Raw genomic sequence first — 5093 nt, forward strand, 5'->3', positions numbered from 1 at the left:
TATCTATCTATCTATCTATCTATCTATCTATCTATCTATCTATCTATCTATCTATCTATCTATCTATCTATCTATCTATCTATCTATCTATCTATGGTATATATCCTGAATATCAGTTAAGATTTCTTCTGGGAAGGAAAGAATGGACTTCTTGATTACTCTTGACATCTATGATCTGGACTTTTTTTTTTATAACAAATAATAAACTAAATTTCCAAGTAAAGACCAAGAACAGTATCATTATTTTGCAAAGGAAACAAACTTAAAATAATTTTTTTTCTAAAATTTATTCCCTTATAAGGTAAATGAACCTAATGTGTCTAAGTATTAACTGGAACAATTTCATGATAAAGTTGAAAGAGGGATTAAGATTAGTAGTGTTCTGTTCATTTATATAAATGATGGCATTCAAAACAATAGTAACAAGTGGCATTGCTTAACATCTTTTAAAACTGTTTATTACAAAATCAAGTGATTTTGACAAGATAGCTATTTAAAAATAATTTAGTACAAATACACAATATCTAAATTATGACTCTTTTGAGTACAAAGGGAAAAAAAACCCTGAAAAGTTAGTGGAAGCACAAAATAAGTTATAAATAAATATAAAAATAGAATTGTAAACTTTTTAAAAATAAAAGACAAGATTATTTGTGTATAAAAATCTAAATACAAGGTTATCAATAAAGCATATTGATCAGGAAATCTGTTCTCTGAATTTGTGACACAATTTGGGGTGAAGGTGGTAAGCTTCCACCCATTTCACATGCAAGTATTATCAACAAGCTGTGATCTAACAGGAAGCCCTCTTCAAGACAAAAGTGCTTCCTGCTAATATAAAAACCAACTGGGCTTTCTGAGTCACAAGCATGCGGCAGCAGGAAGGTGAGGGAAACTGAAATTAGGAAAAAGGAAGGGCAGTATGTTTTTGGCTCTTTGTCACACAGCTACGCTTAGCCGTGGTACGTCCTGCACTGGCATGCTCCGTGTAGTGTCCAGTTGGTTATACTCCTGTATGAGCGCTGACAAAGACAACACGGCCTCTGAGAAACAGCTTTCCTCCATCCCTTCGACTTGGAGATAGTGATGGAGATGAGCCTGAAAATAACCCATCGATAACATTTACTGCCTCAGGAACTTTATAAACGGGAAATGAGAACTTGAGTAAAATAGACTATGGAAATCCTATACTCAGGCAACTTCCCATTTAAAGTCAGTGGAAGTCTCTTTTCTTCAGTTACTATCAGTATAGCAATGTATGGTAGACAAGGCCAATCCTGACTTGTGTTACCACGTACCTTAGCCAAGACAGTTACAAAAGTGTGTGGTTACCTTTTTCTTGTACAGCCTCATGAACCTGTCTCTCAGCTCCATGAAGGTAGGTTTCACGCATGTGTTATTTGCTAAAGCTAATAATGAATGCGAGTGGCCCACAGGAGGTACTGAACACAGGCTGGTCTTCCAGCCTTCTTGATTCCAGGAGACAAACTGCAGGGCAGGTTTTAATCTGAGACATAGAAACTTAAAGGTAAGAACTAAGTCACTAAAAATGTCTACCATATTATGGTACTCTACATTAGTTAAAGGATACTAGTGATGGCATCAGTCTAATTATTAACTAAGTTTATAATCTAAATGATTTATTTTACATTAGCTTTATGTAACAATGTGATAAGTTACAATGTCATTTAATAGTAACTCAAGGACATTAAATTGGCTATGGAGGGATTTAAAAACCTAGAAACATTTTACTTAAAGTTGGAAATCTGGTAATGAAAGGAAATAAAGGCATAATTTTCTCTTTTTAATTGTATAGAACAGTTTTCTAAAAACATTCTGCCAAATAGTAAAAATAAATGTAGAAGCTGTGCAGCAGTGGTGGGAATTCCTTTTGGATATGCTCAGAAAATAAAATCACTTACATACATTTAATAGTCATAAATAACATTATATTATTATTTCTATTTATACTTGAAAGAAACAAGTCGCAGAGAAGCCTTCCCAAGTTCACACTTTAGGAAGTGGCATTATTATGTTTGAAGAGAGGCTGTCTTCCTTACTATACTCCATTGTCCCAAGTAGACATAAATTACCTTGAAGAATAGAAAACGAACCTTTCAATATTTCGACGAAGATCTGAAATCTGTACATTTCCTCTAACCATGAGGGCACAGGCAAGGTATAGACTGTGTCTGGGGTCTCCTCGAATTAGCTGGTGATCTTTGCTGAAGGCATCTGAAAACATCTGATCCAACCTAGAACAGGAAATAGAAAAAAAGATCCACTGATGTACAGATGGGTTTCAGTGACATAAGTAAGGTAATGAGTTTTATAATCTTTTGGTGATACATTATAATTCAAAACAAATCTTCACCATGGACTTCTTTTTTTTTTTTCTTTTTTTATTTTATTTTATTTGTGAACATACTGTACAGAGGGGTTACAATTGCATGGGCAGGATAATGGGTACATTTCTTACCAAGCATTGCAGCCTCCTCCTTTGTTTACCCTTCCCATCCCTTCCCAGCCTCCCCCCTCCCCCCATCCCAATCCTTCTCCTTCCCCCCTCCCTTCCCCTCCTCCCCTCCCCCCCCCCCCCCCCCCCCCGCACCGACGTTGTAAAGCTCGTTTTGGACATGACAACTTGTACTTCTCATTGTTGCATCAGATCCACCTGTATACTTAAACAACTGGTTTTTCCCCATCTCCTCCACAAGTTATACTGACATCAAATATAGTGAAAGCAGGGGTTATACTGTGGGGGAGGGACATACAAAGCAACAAAGAGATAATCTTATAAATGCGTTAGAAACACATGTATGAAAGAAAAAACATTAAAATACATATCTAAGGGTTCATTTTCCTGACATCACATTATCTGACCTTTTCCGCTTGACTCGTACATATACTAGATATTGCAAATAAGGGAAACCATGGGACCTATGTTTCTTTGGGCCTGGCTTACTTCACTTAATATAATTTTTTCCAAGTTTTTCCATTTCCTAACAAATGGGGCAATGTCATTCTTTCTGATGGAGGCATAGACTTCTATGACTAGAAAAGTGCTGCCAGGAGCTGGTGACTCACACCTGTAATTCTAACTCCTCAAGGGGCTGAGATCTGAGGATGGCAGTTTTAAGCCAGCCTGGGCAGGAAAGTCTGTTTAATCTCCAATTGGGTATCAAAACAGCCAAAAGCAGAGCTGTGGCTAAAGTGGTAAGAGTGCTAGCCTTGAGCAAAAATGGTCAGGAATAGTGCCCAGGACTAGCATGCACGCATGCACGTGTTGACATAAAAGTATTATCTTTATCAAAATAAACCAAGTAAAGTATATTCAACTGACTTTTAAATATTTAAATAGGAGAACCAAGTCAGAACATATTTTTCTTTATGTTAAACTTAATTACAAAGATTCCATTTGTTCATTTCTGTTTTTGTGGGGGAAGGGGCGAGTGTTTGTGCTTGTTAGACTGGCATGGTGGCAATGAACCACACTTCTGGTCTTGGTTTTCACTGGCCATTATTTTAGGATAGGGTCTAGCATCCTGACTGGGCATGTTCCTGAGTCACATTCTATCTATGTCAAGCTTCCTGTCATTGCTGGAATCATAAGTGTGTGCCGGCACATTTATCTTTCTTTTGTGGAAATGGAATCTTCCAGACTTAAGAAATAACTTTACTGTTTTCTTAAGAAATAACTTTACTGTTGGATGCTTATGGCTCATGCCTGTGATCCTAGCTACTCAGGAGGTGGATCTAAGGATAGTGGTTCCAAGCCAGCCTGGGCAGGAAAGTCCTTAAGACTCTTATCTCCTATTAGCCATCATAGAGATAGCAATAGAGCTGTGGTTCAAGTGGAAGAGCACTAGCCTTAAGCATAAAAGCTCAGAGACAGTGACCAGGCTGAGTTCAATCTCCAGGACCAGCACATACACACACATAAAGAATAAATTTTACATATATTTACAGTAATTAGTTTACCATCAAAGTACAATTAGGGTTCAGGTTAAAAGTGCTCACTCTCCTTAAAAATATTAGCATGCTGAGTGAATACAGTGAATAAAATATTCTACATTGTATATACTGTTTCATTATAGTGATCATTATGATCCAATGGGGAAAGGTGTCCTACCTTGCTTCCAGGACTATCACTTGTAATATTCCTAAAACATACAACTATTACCTTGTTGAAGCTTTATAAAAAGAAATCTCTAGTTTTTATTTTCCTATTTTTCCGATTTGCATTTTCAACTGTGCATGTAAATGATGATAAGCTAATCATCACTGTGTATGCCAAGAGCATCTTTTAAAACCATTTTGTTTTTGGGTTAAAGAAAGTGATATTAACTTTATGCTTAAAGATGACACACACAAGCTGCAGAACCATGTGTTTAGGAGAACAATAGCTACCATACGAAAACTCAATATTATTTAAAAAGCATATGTGAAAAGTACACTTCCGCTTTTACAGGTAAGAAAAACTAAAGATGAAAAGTCACTTGCTCCAAGTTTAATGATATCATACATATGTACACACACACACACACACACACACACACACACACACACACACACACACACACACACACACACACAGGGCAGTTATCAATTACGTTTTATATATTTCCCACAAATAAAATGATTACTGACCAGATAACGTAAACGTTAAAAGTTGTGCTTTAAAATAGAACTTCACATTCTTCAGAGATTAGAATTCATTTACATCTTACCTGCGAGGAGGAATGTTGACATCTGCCAGTGTATACAGAGGGGTCAGGCTTGATGTAAGATAATGAAGTTGAGGAAAAGGAACTAAATTCATGCTGATTTCATTAAGGTCCATATTAAGGGACCCTTCAAACCTTGCAGAGCTGCAAGATTAATAAGAAAACAATAAAGGTATTAACTTTCAAATTATATACTTTGAATTTCAGTTGCTTTATTCAGTTGGCATTTTCTCTAATCCTATTGTACAATGATCAGTGAGGAATGTTACTGTTTTCTTTTTCTTTTTTTTTTTTTTGGGTCCGGTCGTGGGGCCTGAACTCTGGGCCTGGGCACTGTCCCTCAGCTCTTCAGCTCAAGGTTAGCAC

The 5093-nt window shown here is 36.6% G+C and overlaps 1 pseudogene across 1 annotated transcript in view; it reads right to left on the reverse strand.

The window, feature by feature from the left end:
- Positions 1–34: 34 nt before the first annotated feature.
- LOC106001972 overlaps positions 35–5093 on the reverse strand; it is a 14091-nt pseudogene continuing 9032 nt past the window's right edge. The window contains exons 2-5 of the transcript XR_001175876.1: positions 4731–4937; positions 2115–2255; positions 1333–1507; positions 35–1098 (exon numbers count right to left, since the gene is read on the reverse strand). The product of XR_001175876.1 is annotated as a tubulin epsilon chain-like (transcript). The remainder of the gene's footprint in view (positions 1099–1332; positions 1508–2114; positions 2256–4730; positions 4938–5093) is intronic.

The sequence above is a fragment of the Dipodomys ordii genome, unplaced genomic scaffold (genome assembly GCF_000151885.1).
Source record: "Dipodomys ordii isolate 6190 unplaced genomic scaffold, Dord_2.0 Scaffold1445, whole genome shotgun sequence".
Taxonomy (NCBI): domain Eukaryota; kingdom Metazoa; phylum Chordata; class Mammalia; order Rodentia; family Heteromyidae; genus Dipodomys; species Dipodomys ordii.